Source organism: Bombus terrestris, chromosome 10 (genome assembly GCF_910591885.1).
Source record: "Bombus terrestris chromosome 10, iyBomTerr1.2, whole genome shotgun sequence".
Lineage (NCBI taxonomy): Eukaryota > Metazoa > Arthropoda > Insecta > Hymenoptera > Apidae > Bombus > Bombus terrestris.
In genome coordinates, this window is record NC_063278.1 from 2,548,056 (window position 1) to 2,572,749 (window position 24,694).

Here is a 24,694-nt window from a genome sequence, read left to right on the forward strand (position 1 = left end):
TTAACCATCTAGGATGCGAGTGTGCGAATGTACGGTTCGTCTACGCGTTCTCGGTCAGCTGCCGGTCTTGCGATTAATCGTCTTGAGTCTTTAAAGTATGGACGAGACGGACAGTGATCGATTATTGTAAAAAATTGCTAAAAAAAACCAGTACTACTTGAAAGTTTGTTTTATTGATAAATAATAGAATATCTCTTATTCTTTGTGGTAGGATCTGCCATTTTTGTCAAGTAATCATTTAACGTCATCATCGAGCATGATGCCTATTTTCAATGAAAAATCCCACGTCAATGTATTATGAAACAGGTCTTTCGTATTTGCATTCATTTTCGTCTTGTTTTCTCGAAATCTTTCGATATCCTTACGCCTCGCTCGGAGAGTCAGTTCCATAGGAAATAAGAACGATCTTACGATTCTGCCATCATCGATTACGATACTTTACGTACAGTTTGAGATCATGAAATACCATGCATAATGTTCTACGTGTAATTCTGCTGTATCGTAAGTACATTTTTCAAATTCTTCCGCATTTATTGCTACGGACACTCGATACATCGCTCTTCGAAAAATAGCAGAACTATAATTTACATTTTTGTCGACAAGCATGTTTACGACTATCTAATCCACGGAACTGAGCAACTCGACTATCGTACCAACAAAGTATTACATACGCAACAGAAAAAGATTCATCGCACAAATTGCACCTGCCATCTAAATAATTCATCCATTGTTAACGCAACGCTCAATGCCAGATTTTCTGTTTTTTAAACGATTTGATTTAGAAATTAATTCGCAAGTTATAAGATTCGCTTTAATTAATTTTCTTCTCCGTTCTTGCCCCATTTTTTACGAATATCGGTCACCGGGCGACGAGAGGCAAACGCGTTACGATTACGAGGCGACGCGGTAGTCGTAATCGACGGAAAGAGAGCCACTTTCGCAACTTACGACGCGAACTTACGCTCTGCACGAAGACGCTCGATCCTTTCGTATTTTTTCTAGGGTCGTTCGGCGCGTACCGAGGGAAAGAATAGCTCGTAAAGAGCGGCTGCAAAGGTCGGCATCTGCGATGCGCAATTAACGAAAGGGTTTTCGCCTGGCGTCCGCCTCGTTCCTCCGGCGCGAGCGAGATACCTTCTCCGGCACAGCCGCCGCGCTCGTTGACAAGCCGTTTGATTTACAACGAGCTTTTATTTTTTAATCTCGGCCCAACTGTCACCCTTCCCTCGCTTTTGTTCGTTTCGCGCTTCTTGCACCGCTCTCGCAGCTTTCCGCCCAAGGCGGATCATCGAGTTCGATTCGAACTCAGCTGGAAAGCAGACCCGCTGGAAAATAGAAAAGTTGCGAAGAAATCGCACGACGAACGATCGTGTCGCGAAGCTTGAAACACGCCGGGTTCTCGGTTACCTCGGGATTTGGGACTCGAGGGTACTTAACCCTCGGGATGGGTTACGAAATGACTTTATGGCAGATCAGAGGCACGGCTCGGATTGCATAAGGGGGTGCGCGCTGCGGTTGCTCCGCGTCCAAGGATCGTTTCGACCGTCTGACAACGAGCAGACGGACCCTCGAGAATTTCGCAAATGGAATCCTGATTGCGCGTACGCGCGACGTCGGTTGTCCTTTGGTCGGTCGGTCGGTCGATCGTCGTTTTAACGAACGCGGCCGCCTTCCCCTCCTCCTCGCGAGTAATTCACGGACACGAGGGAAAACGGTTAACGAGAGAGAGAGAGGGAGAGGGAGAGGGAGAGGGAGAGGGGGAGGGCGAAAGTGCAAGCTCGGTGGATTCCAAAGACGACGGTTAAAGGAGCATCTGGGTAGGCGACGAAACTCGTTCGGCCGTTCGACGAGGCAATTTCGCGTGACGATCGGCGCGCGCGAGAAACCCCGAGTTTGAGCACCTCTTTGTAATTTTACGTTGCCGTGGGGTGGCTAAAGCTGACGCAGTGGGGTAGGTGGTCGAGGTATGCCCAGTAGCCAATTCCCGACTCTGGCCTCGACTCGCCGGGTCCATTCATCGCCGAGCACTACGTGACCGGTTTACCAATCCAGCTCTTCCTACACCAACACCGACGCCCCTGTCCCGTCTCTACCTTTCGCCTGCCACCGCGTCGTCGTCGGCCCGCGCTACCTTCGCACACGTCTACGTGTATCCGCCAGACAACCCTCCGAGTCATATCGACCGACCAGCTCGCCGTGCTTCGAATTCCCCTCGCGCGCGATACCGAACTTGTCTCGTCGACCGTATCCCGAAGGTTTCCTTCGACTTTTCGATTCTTCGCCGAGCTTCGTTCGCGAACACGCGGTTACGAGGTTGCTCGCGAAACCTCGAAACGCGTTCGAAGACCGACGCCTACGCCAACCTTCGTTAGAAGTTGGAAGAGCGCGCGTGTGCTCGCAGGGGGCGTCGCTCGTCGCGCGTACACGACCACGACCACGGTACCAGGAGGAAAAGGAATAGAAGAAGAAGGTGGAGAAGCAGGAGGGCAGGCTCGATCGGCTCGGTTTCCACGCGATGATGACATGTTAATGTATGGATACGTAGTACGTAAGAGCGTGTCTGGGTGGATGGAGGGCAGGTGAGGAGGAGCGGAGGCGAGAAGGGCACGGTGGTGGCAAGCACGAGCCAAAGGAGGACCCCCTTTCCTGCCGGATGAGTTTCTTTCGGTTCAAAACGAACGGGTCCTCGGCCCCGACATCCCGAGTCATTGTCGCCCTGCCTTCTTCATCTGCATACAATGCCGGAGACATCCGCGGCTCGAACCATCTCCCCTACTGGCCCCCGCGCCCCGGACCGCCCTCTGTCTCCCCCGACGTCTCGACGACCCAACGTATCATCGGAATATCGTTAATATGCCCGCCCATCGAAATTACCGAACGCGCGACCGAACCGAGAGCCAAGCAGAGGCGTCCAAGCCTCGTAGCACGCGCCCATACCTACGAGTTCGCTTACGAATACTTTCGGCCAAAGTTTTTGCTCGCGCCGGCCCTTTCGACCGGCAACTCCAACGATCGCGTTCCTTCGTCACGAACGCGGAAAGAGAAGCGACGCGCGCCAACTGTTTGGGAAATTGGAAAATCCGCGCGTCGAACAGAGGGGAAAGAAGAATCCTCGATTAAGAGCAGAAGGTCGAGCTCGTAACAGTTAGTCGTGTGCCCCCTTTCGAACCGAATAGCGGCAACAGTTGCGGTTTATGAAATTACATCCACCCCGATGTTCGAGACACCGCGTCGCCGCGCCACGCTTTTCTCCGCGGCAAGCTTCGAGCGAGTTCTCGCGTGACGAGACTTCTCTTCCTCGTGCAACGCGCGAATCGTGCTCGCGGTGGCCGATATTCGTGCGGCAACGAGGTAAAGCGATGCTGGAAATTAAGTAGGACGGCAGTTTTGCAGACGTGAAATTTCGGAAGGGTGTCCCTTGCCGTATTTGTCGCGAGTACCGCGCGGCACAGGCACGATTTATATTTGGGGTCGAGCGTGGAACGCGTTTCTCGGCCACGCTCTATAATATCCAGCACGAGCGTAGCCATCTTTATCTCTGCTATTAACCCCCGGCAAGTAATTAAATTAAATGATCCACGGTCCCTCGATCATCCGGCTCCTAAGTGCCTATTTATTCCGACACCCTTCGAACGTTGCGCGATCTTCCATCGCCGCGAACGTTGCGTGAATTCCGAATCGCGTCCCTTCGAATTTCTCCAGCTCCCCCCTGTCGATGACGATCGACGCCGAAACGCGTAATTGCCGTTCGTACGTACTTGCCCCGGAGAAATTCAGTCGTCGAAGACGAGCGAGGAGGAAAAGCGCTTTCCGTGAAAGCGATGTCTCGGTGCAGCTGGTTCGAGATTGTCGAAGGATGTGTGCGAATAGCGAGGCGAAGGGGGGCCCTTCCGGGGCCGATCGAGCTTTCTCGAGTACCGACGCGCAGAAAGAAATCGGCGGGAGGGAGGGGTTGGCACCGAGGGGCCTGCCGCGGCACGAACCTCGCACGCGTTATAGCGTAGAGCGTAGAGGGTCGAACGGCGTTGCTGGCTAGCTCCCGAGGGAGCTGCGTTCCATTTTGCATAAATCGCGAGACACCCCGCCGTAGCGAAACCTCGGGGAGTTGGCGGAATAGCTCGAATCCGCCGGCACAGCGATCACGAAGGGATGAAAGTGCCCGAGCCAACCGACTCGTCCGATATTTCGCTCCCTTTTTCTCCACAGTCGCAGAGACGCGAAGCTCCTCGACCTCGGTGAGATTTTCTCGACGATTCACCGAATGCCAAAATAGTGGACGCCGAGGTTCGACCGTGCGGACACGGCAGGGACACGTCGAGTGGCTCACGTCCCTCGGAAATCTAACCCTCTTTCGCGGGTTCGCTTAATTCAACGTCAACGGCAATATGCCTGCTCTGGCGGCCACGGAGCAGTATCGTTTTATAGTCGGCGCACGGTAACTCGGAGACAGCAGGATGGCGCAGGGGATGCGAGAACCCTCGTATTCGCGATATCTCGTTCGATGGCTCGAAACGGAACGAAACGAAACGAAACGAAGCGAAAGGATGGTTGTCGATGCATTTAAACGATTCGAGTTTCGCGGTTCGTCACACGGAGACGTTCGACCTTCGAATCGCAGATTCGCGACGGCATCGAATACGCGGCAACTGGTAAGCGTGGAAAAAAGTGAAACGCATTTGGCTGCGTCGCGTTCCAACTGTCTGGCGTTCGTTAGTCGCAAATCCCCGAGCCGGGAGGTAGGTTTTTTTCGAAAGGATCCGCACAGTCATTAGCGGGAACAGTCGTTCGGCGACGCGATCCAACGATCGATCGATCGAAGGCGATCACGATTGATCGCCCGATAAGGCTCGTCCCGTGGAACCGGTAACGCGCGGTATCCTTAGACGTACTTTGGGTAAAACGGTAATCGAGCAGCTGCGACCGGTTGCATCACTTTCGCATCGGATTTAAGTCGAGTCTTAAACCTTGGCTTAGCGTCTCGATACGTCGCTTCGTTCGACGGGAAAGTTTGGCCGGGTTTGAATATCGGCAACGCTTCCCCCGACCGGCACGTTTTCGCCCGCTTATCCCGCTTTTATCGCGCGATTCTCTAAGCGCGAGTCGCGACAGATCGTGCTTAATCGTCGTCGTCGTCGTCGTCGTCGTCGTCGTCGTCGTCGAGCGTACGCGAGCAAAAAGTTCGAAGCAGTGGGTCGAATCGAAGACCCGAGAGAAACAGAAAGGTCGAAGAGAAGCGGTCGGATGGCAGAACAAGACAGGCTTACGCAAGTCCCATACCTGTAAGTTAAGATTAACCTTGCTTAGCGGCGTGGAGCGTGGAGAGAAGTACGGGGACTGTCGGGACCCGGGCCGGTTAACGAACGAGGACGTTTGACGGGATTAATTTATGTCCAGTTTGGTAACCGAACGAGCAGATACGAGCGCCCATATCAGGAGAGAAGACGCGGGAGAAAGGGTAGGGACTGTTTTCAAGTCGTGCGTACGAGTATCGTCGTTCGATCAGAGACTTTGGTTTTAGGAAATAACGTTGGTCTCTTGCCACACATCTTTTCCTCCGATCTTGCACGTTTCTTTAACCCGTAATCCTATCTCGAGGGTTATACGATGTATAGACGACGATCGCCTTGCCAAACCGACCACGTCCGTTTACTTTCAACTATCGCTCGAGGTGACGAGAAAATTCGCGTCTCGTCGTTGGACGGTCCATCGTCGACGTATGATTCGCCTCGAGCGAGTCGACTAAGATACCACCGCGAGTTCCACTGTCTGGCGACTAATCCGCGACAGCTTTAGCCCTCGTCGACGAAAGGAGAGTCCTAGGGGAGACGCACGCTTCGCGGCTACGCAGAGTAGGCGGAATTCGGCTGGAGCAGCGGTAAAGCGGCTAACCCTGTTCTCGAGCGACACACGCCCAGCGAAGGAACGACAATGATTCGAAGGAAAGTTGACGGACCGTTTAGTCGGAATCGCGCGTTGAACATAGGTCGATGCAATGTCCGAGAATAGAACGGTTTTTTTCAGCGGGATGTCAAACGATCGAACGATCGAACGATTTAATCGAGAGGGGGCAAGACACGCGCATTTGTCCAGCGTATGGCGCGCGCGACCGTTCGCCTAACGGTAAGCGAGCTATTGGCGAGGGTTTGCTCCTGTCGCGCGGCGCTTATACTTAGATGGTTTATAAATCGCGTGGCGATAGTATCGGCGTGACGATAATAAAGGCCCGGTCTCGGGCCATTGCGCACCGGTTGCCCGCTACAACGATCTCTCGTGCTACGTAGCACGCTGACAGCGGCTCGCTCCCGAATCGAGCAGCCGCGTCCTCGATCGCTCGTCTCGCCTCGCCTCGCCTTGCCTCGCCGCCGAACGAGAATCGCGGCGAGTCGGCCCGATGAAAAATTTCTTTTAAATCGTCCGTCTAATTGCGATTTGACGAGCTCGGTCCGGTTAGCCGGAGGCTTCCGTGTCAGCGATATGGTCGCGCGTTGTTTCAAGGCCCATCAGCGGCATGATCGATGATCCACGAGCAGCGAGCAACTTGCCAAATTTCACGGTGAAGCTTAACGAGAGTTCGCGGAGCGGCCGAACCAGTCCCGAGCTGGCCGTACAGGCAACGTCGAGCGAACAAACAAAATTTCGACGGTTATCGAGCAAGTCGCGATCCTTTTTATTCGCGCGCGTTTGATCCTCCACTACCATTCTCCTTGAATCGAGCTTGTCCCCCGGAAGAAAAGAGAAAGGAAGAGAGACGGCTCGTTAAAGTCGCTAGTCCGATTTATTTATCGCGAGAGGAAAGGTGGCTTAGCGGGGATCGGTTCGGAGGTTGGTTCATTGAGCGGCGGCCGGTGTCTGGATCGGCGAGTGATTGATAGTGATTTGGCAGATAGCGATCGGAGAACGCAGAGAGGTGTGCACCTGACGGTGCGTGCGAGACGAAAACAGAGAAGGAAGATCGGGTCGGATCGACTGGATCGGCCGGATCGGTACGGCCTGGCTCGGCCTGGCTCGGTTCGACTCGCCTCGATTCGAACGCGGCCCGAGAGACTAACTAAAAAAGAGAGAGACAGAGAGAAAGAAAAAGATATAGAGTGAGTGAGTGAGAGAGAGAGAGAGAGAGCGAGGGGGGGGGGCAGGAGCTAAGACGATCCAACAGACGAAGGTGGCTTCTGCGTGCTTCGAAAACCCGTGGAACCTATTATCCGAGGTAGGCAGCGGCTATCGGCGAGGAGCATCTTTCCGTGTGGGTGTCCGAATACCCTTAAGACCCCATAAGTCGAGTGCCACCCTGCCGAGAAAACCGCCCCCGCGAACTGTTCGCTAGACACCTCCTTAGACACCCTTTCAATTTCCTATATGCCCGATAATCATCTATTCGTCCGGATCTCACCGCGGGTGGAACCTCCTCTATCTCTTCCTGCCTTTCTTTCTCTCTTTCTTTTTACGTTCCTGCCCCTCCTTTCCTCCTCCTTTCTTTCGTTCTTCTTTCGTTCGTTCTTCCTTTTCGATCGCCCGCCGTCTTTCGCTCTCGAGGTTGGCCTATCCTGGCTTTTCTCCAGGGTATCGAGGACATCTTTGCCGGACATAATTGGAAGTATCGAGATTAAGGCGGTCGATAGCCGAAACGAGAATATTAGAGGCACTCCGAGCTCGATAAATTACAAAGGTGACGTCGGAGAAGCGGTCCGGCCGGAAATCGACGGTGAAATCACGCCACCCCGGAAATCGTCTCGAAAATTTCTCGCAACGCTCCTCCCGGTGGTCACCCCTGCTGGCGTCGAAGGAAACCAGCTCGACGTCCGTGACAAAGCATTGTTTCCCTCGCGCGGTTCGTAATCTATAGCCTTTAAATTTTCTAAAGTACTCAATCACCCGGCGTATTTTTATGCAAACGCCGTCTCACGAGGATCCCCGGACCTTGGCGAGGAGTCACAATAAAGCCATGACGTATGAATCTACCGGCGACATAAACTTGGCGCGCATATTATTAACCGCTATTTCACGAGACTCGCGTCAGGACCGCTTACCTGAGACCCGTCAACCTACCGTCCCGACGCGTTGCCACCACCACGGAAGAAACACCGCCGCTGCTCTTCTCAGCTCGTTTCCAGCTCTTTTTCGCGGAATCGAGTTTACCACGATCTTATTCGAAAATTAGACGACGAAAATTAGCATCGACGGAGCGAGGCTAGGTACGCGCCGCGTATCTCTGGAACGGTGGTGTTCGTCGATATACGAATATTCGCGAGGGAAGAGAGACGCGAGCTCGTATAATTCGAAGTGCGCCGGGGGCCATGAAAACGCACGGCGTGTAAACTGTCCAATAAGTAAGGGACCGAACACGAGGGCCGCCCGTACCCGTTCGCTTCTTGTAGTTTGCGCCGTGCGCTGCTGCCTGCGTTTCATAACGTACGGCATACGTATCGAAGAGGGAGGGCCGAGGGCCTAGGGATGCCACCGCCGCTATAAAGAATATCCGAGAGACCGAGAATAAAAGCGGCTTGACTTATTTGAACCACCACGACGGAAGGAGAAAGAAACGGAGACGGGGCCCTGGACGTCGAGGGGCAGAGAGACGCAATTGGGTAAAGACAGAGAAGAGGGTCAGGGACCGAGATGGAAGACGGGAAGGAAGAATCGAGGGGGAGTGAGGCCCCGGTCTAACCGGCCGCGAGACCTCGTGCAGCAACGAGGACCAACAGCCGCAGAAGCGGTTGCCGAATACTGCTATATCGTTCGACCTTTGCGAACCGAGCACGCGTGCCCACACACGTCGGTCTTCGCCTATCGACCGACCGATTCGCGAATCTCCGTCTCCGACATCTCGATACCAGACGCGAGTAAGTCGAAAGCGTAAGTCGGTTGGCGATAAGGCTCGTCGTATCTGGCGTTTCGACTTTTATACGCCGGTATGTCGCTGCCGGTATCCAGCGAGCGGAACAAAAGGTCGAGCGCGTTAATTGCAGAGAGCGGATAGAGTAGCCACGATAGAGGCGTATGTTGGCCGACGTTCGAGAACGCGATGTAGGGAACCGGATAGGTGGCAACGCGCGTGGACGTACGGTGAGACGCGATGAAAGGAGCAGGGCCACTAAGTGACGGTAATTATCGTAAAAACAGTGATTTTTCGCAGCACAGCGGTCGACTATTTATAGAGGCCGACTCACGTCGATCGTCGCCTATGCGACGTTTGTATTCGCAACCTCGTAGCTCGTACACGCATTCACGCACACCGCCGAGTCGAAAGATCGCCCAACAGGAATTCCTTCTATCGGCGAAAAAGTATCCTCGTCGTTGGCTGTTTGGACATTTTCTTTCGGTCGACGATCGTTCCACGCCTATTTCGACCGGCTTTCTCCGACCTCGTCGCGTTCGCGATCTTTCATTACCGACGCAATGCCACCGCGTCGCGTCACGTACTTGCACACTTTGGTCTTTAACGAGTTGCGCAACGTCTGTTTGGAAGATGTCAAGACGCTCGTATCGTTCGCCGCAGCGCTAAATCTTCTCGCGTGGTACAGAAAGTCGGAAAGTACGGCGCGATAAGGATACGGTCGCGTTGCTTAGATCCGATAATTTTCTGTTCGCAGGACATCTGGAGTCCCGGCGATGGACTGGAGGGAGAGACGGAGCGAGAGAGAGAGAGAGAGAGAGATAGATAGAGAGAATAGCGGAGGCTGAAGAGCGACCTTACGCGACGCTACGAGACACAGCGAATCCTTTCAGAAGCGGCTATGTTTATCGACGTAATATTTGCTCGTACGTCCGCGTGGAATGAAGCGTACACGCAGCGGTGAAATTTGTTTAATTTGTCGAGTGATAATTTAATATAATTTTTTGCGCAAACGTCGCGCAACCGCGCGGCCTGCTCAGAACACGGTCCAAACGACCACGGCGAATCGCGATGCGAGTTTTCGTGGCGATCGGCTGATCGATGCGACGAGCCCTTTTCACCCTTTCGACCCTTCTTCGTCTTCGCGCGTCGTTTTATTTTCGCCACGTTTATCGTAACGACGATTGTATGGAAAACAACGTGTACTGTAAAGTGTCTGTGTAAAATTGTTTCTTTCAAATATATACTTGTAACAACGTTGCTACGTGTTTGTTTTATTGTTCAATTACAAGGACCAACCGACCCGTCATTTTTCGAACTAACGATGGATCGACCAAAGATCGATTCACCGTCGACTTTGCCTCGCAAAGAGATTAACCTCGGATCGTAAATACTGGTTGTCAGAGTCCGGAATCCTGGCGGAATGCTTGCTGTTCCAGCCTCGTTATCCGCACAACGTTTCATGCCCCGTCAAACCGTAGAAAGACGTCGACGACGCGTTGCTACGTCACCGTGTAAAACTCGGCAGCTCGTTTTCGAGATCGCGTTCGACGTACGACGAGGTCGCTGGAGCTCTCTCGTCGTCGAATCGAAGCGTTTGCAGAGTGAACGCGTTTCGATTAATTTCGTCTATTAAGGGACGATCGGAGCGAACGATTATAGCTCGGTGGTGGCAAACGGGAAGAACGGAAACGCGTAGCGTTCCAATAATTTCATTAGACCTGGCAAAGGCCCGCTGGCTAGTGATGGCTGGATTTTTTTCTCCAGCGACGTCGCCACCTCCCGCAACAAACAAATTCAATTTCCCACGTACAAAGAATCGCTCGTTAAAATCGGAATCGCGGATAGCCCCGATCGTAATTGTTTTCATTTAATAAACCGGCCGGACTTTCGTTCCGATATCGGGAAATAATAAAGAGATTTCGTTAAAATTCATGACGGGCCGATCGAGCCGCGCCACGGCTTACCACGGAGGTAAGTAGAGAGCGAAATGCATCAACAACGACTCGATCGATTCGGTTTTTAATAACGGAGACCCCTTCCTTTCGTAATGTGGCGCGAGACCGAGTTCGGTCGAGTTACGAGGTGTGCCGTGTCGATTAAAATTTCCGCCGAATATCTGCTCGCCGACGAACGACACGACTTTTCGAGCAACGTAAACTCCGTTAGTTGGAAAGGAGTGTCGCGCCTTCTGACCCATACGCGCCAGAATTCCACCTAGCTGACCTAACTTCGCAGTTGCAGTCGCACCCACATGGTCGCCTTACCTGAACCAACGCACACGTGCGTCGGCTTCGCGGTACCTACGCGGCACCGCACCGTTGACAAGTTTTCTGCTTTTCGCGTACATAACGGCTCGCCGTTGTCGTACGTTCGCAGGAATTTTTCGACGAACCGCGCGTTAACGGTTCGAATTGGTTTGCGCGTCAACGTGCAACGTACGATGGACGCGCAGCGAACAGCGGACAGAGTGCGATAAGTGGCAGAAACCGGTAAAACGAAGAAGAAATCTGGCGAGACAGAGCGACGAAGGGGGGATATCCGCGGTAATGGCAAGTGGAATCACGAAAATGACGTATAGCCGAACGATGAACGCGCGCGAAACAATTTTCGCCGGAGAACGCATAAATCGCATCGCTAGCAGGAAATTTATTAAGCGCGCCTAACGACAAACACGCGCATACGTTACATCGTTCGATGGCGATGTGGCGTGGCGTGGCTTGGGTTTTGCCGCTGCGGCGTATCGCGAGCTCAGTAAGACGTCAACTCGCATTCTTCTATGAAACCGCGCGTCTCGTTTTGTCACGGTTAATGAAGTTACCAGGCTCTGTGCGAGCAGCAGCGTGTAACGGGCTTTCGTATTCATCGGTCAATTCGCATTAGCATTATACGTCCGCCGATCTGGTAGTCGCGGCTATAGTCGCCATTAATCCTTCACCTTCCACGAGGTATCATTAATCACCCGCTTTATCATTTTCCTATCGTTTTAATAGAATACACAAACACGTGGCGGACGTGTGCCCGTGTTCGGCAACGCGTTTGACCTACATATATCGGCGAACGACTTTGAACGACGGGACGCGACATAACGCAACGGTCTCGATCGTAACGCAGTTGCGTAACGATTCGGCCGCTAATTAGAAAGCGTTTCTTCGGTAAAAGCGGACGCACGCGATCCAACGAAATCGCGATATGCAACTTGCGGTTACGCTATAGCAGGTGGTCAGTGGGGATTGCGGCAACCGGCGCAATATCCACGGTTGTCGCTAGACAGATCGATGGACGACGAATTTTCCGCGGTGGTGCGCGCTACTTTTCGTCGAATCGCCACGGCCTTGGACTCGAACGGATAGATGGAAAAGCGTCCGCGGTTACTTGGCACGAGAACGCGTTGCACGTGTGCGAAGGTGCGAAAAAGAGGGAGGCGTGGAAGGGTGGCGGCGGCGGCGGCGGCGGCGGGAAGGAAAAAGAAACGCGAGTTGGAGAGCGAGAAGGGAAGGAAGGACGAACGATGCATACGCGGCATACATTAGCATAGGTTTGCTCGGCACGGGCTGTTTCATAGGTGGTTAGTTGGCACGCGACCGTCAGAGGTTCGACGTAGCCAGTCGATGGAGAGAAGGGATTTCGAGCAACACGCAACGTTTTTTGCCGGCTTCGAAACAAAAGCCTCGACCCGGCGCGGTGGCGATTAGCCGAGGAAACCGAGACGCGTGTCGCGTACACGCGTCCTACCTCCGAGGAAACCTCGAAGAAACGGTCTGGTACAGCGATGAGATGGAAAGATGAAAAGAGAGAAGACGCGCGCGCGCGCGCGCGCTCCTGCACTCAGCCACGCAGGACAGACTCTCCTCGACGGCCTTAGAGGTTTTAATGTTATGCGGGATTCCCTTACCCCGTGAATGAGACGAGAGAAAGAGAGGACGAACGGCAGAGGGTGGGGGGAGCGGGGAGAAGGTCTGGGCCCCGAGTCTCTCCTGCTCGTAGGAAGCCGTTAACCCACTTGTTCGTCGTATACTAATGAGGATGAAAATGAGATGACTGCGTTTATTTTAATTTCATCAGGTGCAAAGGACGTCGGCCGTGCGCCTCGGCTGCACCTGCCTGGCTCGTGCCGACCTGGCCGTTCGTGCTCGATGGACCGCGTAGCGCCGCGAATTATCGTTCTCGATGACTTTCCTTCTGCTTTTTCTCTGTTTCGACGTTTCCGTCAACGGGCTGTGACAAACGCCTCGAACGAATCGAACGGCCGAGGTGGTTGAAGGGGTGTGGGGGTTGGAGGAAAGAGGAAACGGCTTCGATCGGATCTGGGTTAGGAGACGATATCGTTGTCGTTCCTTCGGCGGTTGCTTCTTCCACCAACAATAGGATGCTTTCTTCTTCTTCTTTCTTCGTCTCTCGTTTTCTCTCTGTCGTCCCCTCTGCCCGTTACGTTTTCGCGCCGATTGATCCCGATTCGAGGAGGCAGCAGCGGCATCGACGCGAGGATACACCGTGCGTTCGAGACGTAGGCTATTTACGTATGCACGATTGTCTCCTCGAGAAGGAGAGGAAAAAGAGAGAGCGTCGAATGGCAGAAGGGTTTGCGAAGGGGTGCGGGCGAGAGAAAGAAAGAAAGGAAGGAAGGAAGGAAAGAAGGAAAGACGGAAGGAAAGGATTTCGGTTCGCACACGGTTCGACGACGATGCCTCGGAGACGATCATCTATCTCAGGGGTGTGATCTTCCCAACCCCTTCCTCACCCCCTTCACCCCGGTTGAGCAGGAACGAACGCGGGGGTCACAATGGTTTGCATACACTTTCCCATAGGGATGACACCGTTCGAATGTATACCTGGACCTTTAAACGTCGGTCGAAAAGAGAAAAGGGATACGTAACGTATGGAGATCTATGCAAAATCGCGCGTACCTGAGCGGAGGATATATCCGTCCGATAGCACGGGGTCACCCTTTCCACGGTGTTTATTGTTCCAGATCGGCTGGAGAAGGGTTGCGCGCTGGCCCGTACCCTCTCCACCCGTACACCCCTTTTCTACGGCCGTCCGCGTTGCCTTCTTCCACGCACAGTTTCTCTTTCCCGGCAGAGCAGCAACCCTTGAATTTTAAATTATGCAACGACCGGGCCACTGCCACTGGCAACGAGAAGCCGAGACAGAGGGGTAGAGGAAGAGGCTGAACCAGGTATATTCAAATGGGCATATTACCTGGGCTCTTCCTATTCAAACAGCCAAGCTACCTCGTAAACCCCCCTTCCTCCTCCTACCGATCATCGGAGATTTATAATAAAAGCAACACGGCCTGCCACCAGCGAAGACTCTCGGAAAGATTCTCACGGTGTCTCCTCTCGACTTCCGCTCCTCTTGTTCCCGACCATCGCTACTTTGCCTATCGGACCGATGTCGGCGGGAGAGGGGGAACCATCGGAGGCGAGGACACCACGGCACCGATGCGTTTGCATCTTCCGAACGATCCGCAGTCGTTTTCAAGGGGTTCGATCGGTCGACCACTCTCACGAGAAACCGTTGACGTCGCGTTATTCCGAGCGACCGTTTCACGCTTTCCAACGGACTTTCTCCGATCCGTTGACTGTTCGCGTTACGTTACGTTACGTCTTGTTTCGAGTTGCCCCGGACGATCGGAGGTATCGCGAAAAAAAATCGTTTGCCGGAAGCGCGAGGAACCGAGGAGACGATCGAGGCAGCGCGTGGCGATGTTTCCACGGCACGGTGATCAGACGCGTCTGGTCCTACGGTGGGTTAAGGTCATCCCCCTTGTCGCGGAATCGGAAATTAATGCAACGCATCGCCGGGACTGGCTACCTAACGCCAGGCGTAATATGCAAATGTCGAGGCCGGCTCGCGCCTCGTCGAAACGAGGAAGAGAATGGAAGATCCCCACTTTCTTCCTTTCGCTCTCTCTCTCTCTCTCTCTCTCCCTCTCCCTCTTTCTCTCTCTTTCTCTCTTCCGCTCGCACTATCTCGTCCGGCTCGCGTCGCCTTCCGTTTCGTTCTGTCTCGTATCTCGCGAGCCGGACCAGCATCCATAGCGGCCCGTGGAAGAAGCGAAGAACAGCGATCGTGGAGAAACGAGACGAAGAAGGAAGAACCGATGCGCCGCTATAACGCTACCCCGTACGTGTTCCTTCTCCTTTTCGACTTTTTCTCTCTCCCCGTATCTCCGTCGTACACACCGACTCTTCCGACAGATAAATAATTCATCGAGGCTGCATGCTTTATGACGATTATGCTAATCCACGTGAACCTGTTACCACCGCTTACCCGTGCGCATGCAGCCTGAATGGACGATGCAGGAATCGTAGGCGATACTTCGCACGCGTCCATCGAAACGTCCAACCTACGACACGAGCCCGAGAGGATGCAACTCCTTCTCTCCTCTCTTCCTTTCTTCTCGCTCCAGTTCGCCCGATTCATCGTACATCAAATAATATCCTTCGAATGCTCGTCTCGTGCCGTCGGTAGTATGCGTGAACGAGAAAAGAGGCGGACAGGTGGCCTAGGCAAGCTTCAACGAAATGTGGGAAACCGATGACCGACTCTCCTTGTCTCTCGTCCACGCTCTTTTCCCCTCTCCCTCTCTCCCACTATCTCTCACACACGCTCCCTCTCTCTCTCCCTGACCGTCCATCTACGCGCACGAGCTCGTCGGCCCTTTTCTCCGTCCTTGGCACAATGACCCCACGAGATTCCTTTTTCGTTCCATTAAAGTTGCATCACTCTGCCGTACCTCCTCGTAGTCGATATTTATCGCGCGCGATGGAAAAAGCCTGTCAGCTTATCGTCAAACGACGCGAACGACAACGACAGCCATCGCGTAAAGAACGCTCGACCGACGGTTCGTTTGATTTACGCGCGAAACCGGCCGGGGATTTCGTGAAGGAAAAGATTTTCGGACGCACGACCGGTCGCACGCGTGCAAGCTAAGTAGAACGCGTTCCACTTGATCGGCGGCCGTTTTCGTGGCAGTCGTCGTCAGTCGATGCGTATCGTAAAGAGATCCGCGCTCGAACGATACACCGCGATTTACGGGTCGCCAAGAAGGTTGTTACTCGATGGTTTTCGAGCGACAACGAGCGGAACGTAACGCTCGACGGACGCGTAAATCCAGCCACTTCTACCAGCGCCTTGTCCACCGCGCGCTCGTTCCACTCTTCTTTCCTCTTTCTCGTTCTTTTCGCCTGCACTCCGACGCGCTTTTCTCGCGCGAACGAACGCCTTTCCCGTTTTTCCACGGTAACTCGTTAATCGGCGAACGTTCGCGAGCGTCGCCGCTACCGGTTAATTACGTCGAACGACGCGAAAAATGTCGCGTTGCCGGACCGATCTATCGATCGATCGATCATTCGCCGTCAGTTTCAACGGTCGCTTCGTCGACGTAGTCGCCGGCGAGGAACGATCCTTGCCAATTACTGGAGCAGAACCACGCAATCGGCGGTAGTTTGTTTCGCGAAGGCTGAACCAGTTGCAAGGAATCGGAGAGCGTATCTTTCTCTTTCGGTCGGCAAAGACGAAACGCCGCGCGGTCGAGAGCGTGGGAGGATAGTCGTCCGCGCGGCGGTCTAAAGTCGAGTAGACCCGGAAACCGAGCCGAAGCCTGGATTTTCTTATCGCGTTTCAGCTTCCCCGAGCCGGCCTTTTATTAGCATTGCTAGTTATCCGGGACTATCTAATAAATTGTTCGCGAAGGGGCGCGAGTGCGTGTGTGCGTTTACGATTAGATTCGTCGTCGCGGTTTCCAGCTGCCAGGCGTTCGCGTGGCTTCTGTGGACTTTGCAGTTTCTCGCGGCGAAACGGTGCGCGTTCGTCTACTAGAAATTCAGTTAGGTACGTCGACTGGAAATTCCGACGGTCTATGGTAAAATACACGGTTCGCGGAGGCAGCACCTCGTTCGTCGCGTTCGAGTGGCGAACGAACAACGCGACTGCTTTTTTGGTGGAAAGCGGGCCTCTCGCGACACGCGAGACAGCGCACCGGAGCGGCAGAAAAAAGGACGATTCAGGTTGCACCGAGCGTATACGTTCACCTGAAAAACCACGACTTCCTCCAGGTGCGCGCGACCTGTTCCAAAGGCGTCTCTCTCCCTTTTGCCATTACAGGCCTGTCAATGGCAGATAGGCTGGATTCCCCGTAAGCGGCACATCCGATCGTTCCATTTCTCCTCGATTAAAATCGTGGCGGGCGACGATGCCTACTAGCGTTTTTCTAACGACTTGCCTCGGAATCGATTCGATCGCGGCGTCGCGTTCCAACGACCCGTTCGTGCCGATCGTGGCAACGAAATCGGGCGAATCGATTTGGCGCGCGATACGCGAAAATGCAAATTTTCTTTCGATCGAAGGGGCCGGAAAGGGGTCGGTTGGAAATTCGAATCGAACCCATCGCTGGTCGCACCCCGTGCCACGTCAATGGGGAGCAGGTAGCGGAAGGAGCATTGCGATCGACAGGCAAACACCGTGCGCTCTTCTCTCGGTCGGCAAGACTCGGTGTGGTGGTGATGGTGGCTGGGACGACGAGCGACGCCGCGACTCGGGCCAAGAGGTAAGCGTATCCGGCGATGGCTGCGGGCCGAGTTAACGCGTTTCTTTTATTATGACACGCAACTGGAGCCAAGCCGACCCTGCGCAACCGTTTAGGGAAATTTCCTTCCACTGTTATTCAAACGAGGGTCCAACCGAAAACGCGACCCGTTCGCGCTGCCCCGTCAACCTATGCATATCGATCATTCTTCGATCCGATGAATGCGCCAACCAACCGAACCAACCCTTCTGCCTCTGTCGAAAAGGCATCAACGGTTTTTTCTCGTTCACGTCCTTGGTCCTCGTTACGAAACGGCGACGATTCGTTCCGCGAGAATTCGCCAAACATCGCCGATGGTACTCGGTCAGCGACGAGGTCCTTTTGCCGCCGCGAGTTGGTCCGAGTCTTTCGTCGGTGTAAACTCGTTTGGCTGCGACCTTCGGTGGCGTTAAACGAACGCTATTCATCGAACTCTGTGCGCGTTCGTTCGGACGCGTGTAAACACAGGGAACGGCAGCGAAAGGGAGGCAAACGGCAGACAAGGTGGAATCGGGGGAGAAGGTTTCGCGGACCGCGCTCACGAATTTTCCAAGCGCGACGCGTGTGCGCCGCGTAGAATCCAGAGACGAGGTTCGCTGCTGTTTGTGTTTGAGAAGTAAATTACAATAATCGAATAGAAACGGTTAATTGCCCCTTTGGTTTGCCGTCTGCAGTTTACCCCCGTTAAGCTCGTCTTATCCGCGGGAACGGCGTTCCACGCGACCGGCGCAGCCGAAACCAGGTTTTTGTCAACGAAACGGTTCAGCGAGAAACGCGGGAAATAAGCGTATCGCGTCGAACGAGATTTTTTTCTTCGCTAAACGAGCAAAGTGGAACGAGCGAACGGCGGAGTCCACCGGTGTTTTGAAATACCAGCTAGGATTTCCGAAGGATTTATTTCAAGAAGCCGTGTTCGCGACACTCGGTGACCGGTGCTTATAACCGGACGCACTGGCGTGGCATTAGATATACGAGTTAACGACTTAGAAAAAAACGCAGGCAGGAATGTCACCTGTTTGTGCAAGTATCGACATTATCCCATTGCGACGCGATAAAATCGAGCTTAAAAGCAAAACAGGATATTACTTAAGCGCGAAAACATTTTGTCTTGAGAAACACAGCCGTCGTCCGATTGATTTATTATGTCGACCGGTGTTCCTCGCCGAGATACGCGGAGGAATACCGCTGAATCGTTGGCGATGCGAAGCGCGAGAAAGAAATTCTGCCGATGCGTTGTCCCGGTGTTTTTCGAATTCCTGCACCGTAGAGACGGCCAATGGTGCACTTGGTCGACAGCTATTATCGTTTTACGAGCTCGTAAAGGAATTAATAGGCATCGACGTCGTAACGCTTAAAATACGTCTGTTTGATTGGACAAGCGCGATCATGGTGACCGATAGCACGGCTATCTCGATAGTAGTCGCGGTAGTAATCGCGGCAGTAATCGAGGTAATAATCGCGACGCGATCGATCGGAGACGTTCGACGCGACGGAAAATTTGCGATCGAAACGAAAAGGAAATAAAGTGACGTGGAAGAAAATAAAGAGGACCGTTGCGTACCGTCGCCGACCTCTGCTTCCTGCGTAGTTCTAAGTTGTTCTCTCGCGCGCATTGTACACACTGGGCGATCAGTGAGCAAAGGTAAGCGCGAACGCTCGCCGCCACGGCGAACCGAGAGACGTATTTGTAGAGGCAGCAAAACTAAAAGAAGAGAAGCACAGAGAGAAAGAGAGACAGAGGCGGAGACAGAGACAGAGACAGACAGACAGACAGAGAGGAGAAGAGATACGTTGGCCGAGGAGGATAAAGTTGAGTCGACGCTCGCCATTACCTCCGAGATTCGTTCTAGCTTCCAAGTATTCCGTTGTTCGTTTGCTCCTCTCGCCGGACACCGAGAACCGCTCGACTATTTCGCCGGTGCGACGACGCGCCGGTCCCATCTTCGCACCGGAGGGGACTCGTCTCGCTCCGAATACCGAGAATTTCGGCATAGAGAAGCCCGCGTTCGTGCGCATCGCGAAGGAGCGTCGCGACCCTCTCGAATCAAGGTCAGGCTGTCGGTACCACCGACGCAACCGTTCCGTGCCGCTTCGTCGACTCGATAGAGGGGTTTAGATCGGGCGGAGAAAAGCGAAGGGAAGAACGGAAGAAATCGTTGGCTGGTGGAGCACGATCGTGGTGAAAAGTTGGTCGAAAGAAGGTCGAGAATCGAGTTTAGCAGGATTTTGGCGGCGAGGTGTGTAGGGCGACGGAGCCGAAATAGCAGCGGGGAATGCTCGCGGCTAGAGGCGAGAGAGGCCAGCCTTTCGGGACCCGGTCCCCGGTCCCCGGAGTACTGGCGACTGGCGATTATAAAGAACAGTAAAAAAGAAACGAGACGGGAGACACCGACGGCGAAAGAGAGACGGGACGTGAGCGAAGAGAGGAGCGGCACGGCGCGTATAGGCATCGTTGTTGGCTGCGTTTAAAAAACCAGTTGTGCGAGCCGAGCCGACAGCGACGGCACTCGCCGGGCCATCGAGAAAACCGGCGAGAAGGTGCGCGTGGGCCGCACGACTCCTATAAGGACCACGCTTTCGAGCCCTTCGCCGCATTCAGACGCTTCCACGGTTTGTTTTCTGCCGGATAGGTGACTCGACTCTCGGCTCCGCTCGCAGCTCCCAACCCTTCGACCGACTTTCGCTCGGCTCCATCGTTTCGCTACCTCCACGCTCTACCTTCCTCTTTCCTTTTCCTCTTTTCTCGGATGACGCGCGATCGTCGACACGCCGTGCGTATTCGTGCGTAATGACGACTCGAATCGCGACGAGTTCTCGAGTCGCGGGATCGATGACGACGTCGCTGTTGCTCGAAAGATTACTCGAGAGAGCGCCGGGATGCGACGAAAATTATGCAAATACGATGCAAATCCCGGAGCAGCGTGACGCTAATCCGCGTCACAATATTGAAGGTAATTGGTCGATCTGGGATTGCTTGGCCCGCCTTTCTCTCGCGGTCTTTCTCCGTTCCGCTTTCACCCTCTGCCCGATCGCGTCGTAAAGTACGCGGCAGCCGGAAGTCTTCATCGCGGAATAGATTTTACGACGTCGAGATCGTACGGGTAACAACGGCGTGAACCAAATCCGAGGCTCGACACTTTCGTAAAACTGGGATAAGTCGGTGCTGCTGCTAGATCTCTCTCGATCTCGTTTACGACTAGCCGGTGAAACTTTTCGTAGACGCGAGACGCGCGATGTGTTCGATCGGATCGGCCGAATCCGAAGGCAACGCGCGAAAGAGTCTGCGCTCGATTATGCCTGAAAAGATCGTCCTTCGGTGTTCGCCTCTTATCGATCCTCGTACGGATCTCGTGTTACGGTAGACGAGGGGGAGGCAAAGGGGCGGACTCGAGGTTCATTCATGCCGGCCGGTGGAAGAAGAATTATCTCGGTCGGGCCCGTTATCTGCGCGACGTACGTGCGTGTAAGTACGTAGCCAGCTCGAAGGTAGTCACGAACCCGAAAGAGATACCGCGCGATTCCGAGCGGAAAGCACCGGAGAGTGGCGCTCGGCGGAGAAAGAGGCGCGTCTAGCCCGAGGCAAACGAAGAGAGAGAGAGAGAGAGAGAGAGCGATGATCCGTTCTCGTGGGGGTTGATGAATGACGGGCGGTTAGCCACGACCACGCTAAAGTTATCTCGGTAATCTGAGGAGGCGAGGTCCCACTGTCTTACGAGGAGTTTTATTATGGTGTTTCTACTTGGCAAGGGCGAGGTCAGCGCGGGCGTGCGCTACGCCGAGGCCTGAAAACGAGACTGGGTCAGCCCCGGTTGCATCAGAGACACGTCGAAACGGAGAAGGGTTTCCCTTCGTCGTTCCTCTCGAAACTCGAATCGTTTCGCAGCTACGGGCTGGCAATTTCCATCGTTCGACCTTTCTCGAGGCCTTGACCCACTCTCTATTATAGACTCTTTGCTGGCCACACGATCCTCGGTCGGTATCACCTGTCGTCGCGTTTTTTCGCCCGAGCTAATCCAACGTCCGACTTACGGCCGTAATTCGCTGGTCGATTTCCATCGGCGAAACGGGTCCTCGCTCGTTTCCGAGAAAACCACGTCATAGCGACATCTACGAGCGCGAGAATCGGAGCAAAAGTTGGCGGCTGCCCTTCGACATCGGTAACCTTGAGTCGGATAGAGAAGGGTCTGAGAAAAAACGGCAGCATCCCCGTTCGCCTTGCCGCTCCATCTGTTGCCTCTCGTCGGTAAGGGATTTCGTCGCGGAAACAGTCCCAAAAAGACGAGGAGAAAGGGTGGGCCCCCTTTCGAGTCCACGGTCCCTGCCAAGATGCCTTACCGGTCGTGATTCTTATCCCTCGTTCGTTTGCAGCGATCGCGTTGCAGCTGGAAAGGGTTGGAAACTTCGGCGTCGGAAGATGCCGCCGGTTCGGCCTCGAAAGTAGGCCATCGGAGCGCAGTTTTCGTTACGTCATCCGCCGAACGATCGTACCCCGGGCGTCGTCGTAATTTCTTGGTCCGTAGATAATTCCAATTATCGTTTAGACGAACGCCGGTAACGTTCCTAATAACCATAATCAGGGTGGCGATCTACGTCGTGCGGTTATTTTCGTTCCGGTGTTTTTCTCCGTCGTCGGTCGCCGTGACCGGCGCGTAGATCCCCGAGCCATCCGGCTTCGACGTTTGCGGCGAATCGACGAAGCGTTACCGGGAACCGACAACAAACTCCGATAGGCTACAATTATCTGCGGCGAAACATCGTCGTTTCTCGGAGTAACGCCTCCAGTCTTTTCGAGAATCCACGGTTTCCTTCACGGCGATTTTGTTTCTATCGTCGCGTGATCGGGCACGCGCCACACCGTGTCTATCAACTTCCTATCTCGTTGCAACGAGTTTTCGGTAGGGAGTTTTCGGAACGAGACCTTCTAACGAGCCGATCGAGCCTGCGGGGCCGACCTTCCGAGATTCGGGGATCGTGCGCGCGGCGCGAAGCTAGCGACCAGCGAAACGAGGTTCGTCTGTTGCGACCTTTCCAACCAACTCGTCCCCGAATACTCGGAAGCAGCACGCAACGAAACGGATCGCGATGCATCGGGTCACGCGCGTCGCTCGAACCGCCACGAAGGAACACCGACATCGGCGGAGACTGGCGGATCGCGCAAAACTGCCTTCTTCGTCGTGACACGTCGGCGAAGCCGACGACGGAGCATCCCGTCCATCTGTTCGCGATCGTTGGCTGCGAACGAGGCGAAGCAATAGAGCAACGCTTCGCAGCGAGTAGATACGTTAGCGCGGAGATGCGCGCGTTCGATGGTAGAAAGGCGGATGGAAAACCGCGGCGAGAAGGAAAATCCGCGTCCGTCGCGTTGTTTTCTCTGGAATCTGAAAGGTCCGCAGAGGCGAGAAAAGCGCTTCGAACGCGAGGAGAAGACGGATCGTCGTGGAAAGCTGAAACATATCGAAGAAACGACGGGAAGACGTTCTCTCTCTGTGTGGAGCGCAAACGCAAACGCAACCGTGTATACCACGATGCGTTTACTACACGCTTACCGACGCGCCATTCACTGGACCCCTATGAATGAACACGGACGAACGCGCGATGGCAACTTTATACGCTGTAACGCGACCAGGCAGAGTGGTTGCCGGACCAAAAGAAGGAGAAAGAGGGGCCCGTGCACCGTTGGATAGAGCGAACGGCGCGTGAGATGAGAGAGGGAGGAAGAGAAAGATTTCTGGAGGAGGGAGAAAATGGACGGAGAAGGGAAGCTTGCGTGGACGCGAAACGTATGCACGCACACGCCGATCGATCGAGAGGTTGCGCATTGTATTATTATTCAATAGCGATAGAGTAATTGATCTCGCAGTGTCTTTCTCTCCCTGCCGCGAGGCTGTACGCATTCGTGTAACGTTGCGCGCGTGCGTGCGTGGACAGCTCGGTCGAAGAATCGCGTGCAAAGGAGCCGCGAATAGACGGGAGCGAGCAAGAAGGCGAATCCGGTCGTTTAATGAGTTTGATATGGAAGGGCCGTCTCTGCTCGCGATCTTCGTTATTCACGGGACGTCTCGGCTCGGCGGCTCGGCGGCTCGTCACGGTCCGATCGAACGCCGCGCGTCGTTAAATCGCCCTTCGATATCGATCGAGAGGACGACACCGATGGTAAACCGCGGCTCGTTCGCGATTCGTTCCACCCCCGTGGATCGTCTCCGCCCCTCGATTTAATTTTCAGAACGATACGCGTCCGAATTCACCTGCTTTCGCTGCGCGATCGATCGGATCCGCTCGAGGAACGTTTCTGGCAAATCAACGCGCGCGAAAAATTGCCCAAACGAGGTGTTAATTCGTTCGTGGCCGGTCATGGGGATCGAAGAAACGTCGCGGCGTTCGGTTTTTATCGCGTCTCGAGCGGGCACGATCGGCATTTCGAGTTTCAAAAGTTCTCTTCCCGATGATTTACCGCTAGATTTCTGACCTTTAAATACAACCGGCGGCCCGTGTTCCGTTCTCGACCTCTCCGAGACTACTTATCACGTAATCGGGAGTAGTTATACGGCATCCACTTTCGTCGATGCGAAATTGTCCATTGGAAGCGAAAGGTACGAGGCGAGATACGGGTCGAGCATGTATATTATTGTGTATTTGTCAGGCTGCGGCAACGGGCCCTCCCATACCGAGTCCTCGCTCCTCCCCCGCCTTCTCCTCCACCTTTTCCATCTCCTTTCCACCCCTGTCTCTGTGTCGTACGTACAACCTGCATTCCCGTAAGTATAATTCCCGCCGCGTTGTTTGTATGCACATGTAAATGCACGGGTATTGTGTTTGCCGATGCCACACCACTACCGCTGCCGCACCGACGACGTTCCACCGTGTCCCTACACGAAAGCGTTAAACGCCGAGCGCTGTCTCGAATTCGAAACTAAACGCTCCATTCCGTCTTCGTCCTAACGCGATCTCTCGATCGCCTCTCTCTCTCTCTCTCTCTCTCTCTCGCCGACGATTCTCGTGTTTTCCATCGTTTCGTCGCGATCCGCGATCGCGTCATCGCGAGGGACGAAAAGTTGGACGGCGCGCCGTGAAAGCAACGCGAAAGATTCGCGCGAGCTGCGCCGCGTCCAAGGTTCTACGCCGTGGGACGCGTTCGTATTCCGTTAGCCGTGTGTAAATCGACGCGAATATCGCGTTGCATCGAATTCCCCGTAACGATAACGCTCGGTCGCCACGAGGCACCGCGGCTCTCTTGTGAAGCAGACTTTAACACCAGCCACGTTGCCAGCTGAACCATCCCGGGGCAGCCCGAC

At 54.2% G+C, this 24,694-nt stretch overlaps 1 long non-coding RNA gene across 1 annotated transcript; it reads left to right on the forward strand.

The window, feature by feature from the left end:
* Nucleotides 1–322: 322 nt before the first annotated feature.
* On the forward strand, nucleotides 323–10,090 carry LOC125385876. Its single transcript, XR_007225602.1, has 2 exons — nucleotides 323–501; nucleotides 9,588–10,090. It is a non-coding gene; the product is annotated as an uncharacterized LOC125385876 (long non-coding RNA).
* Nucleotides 10,091–24,694: the final 14,604 nt, after the last annotated feature.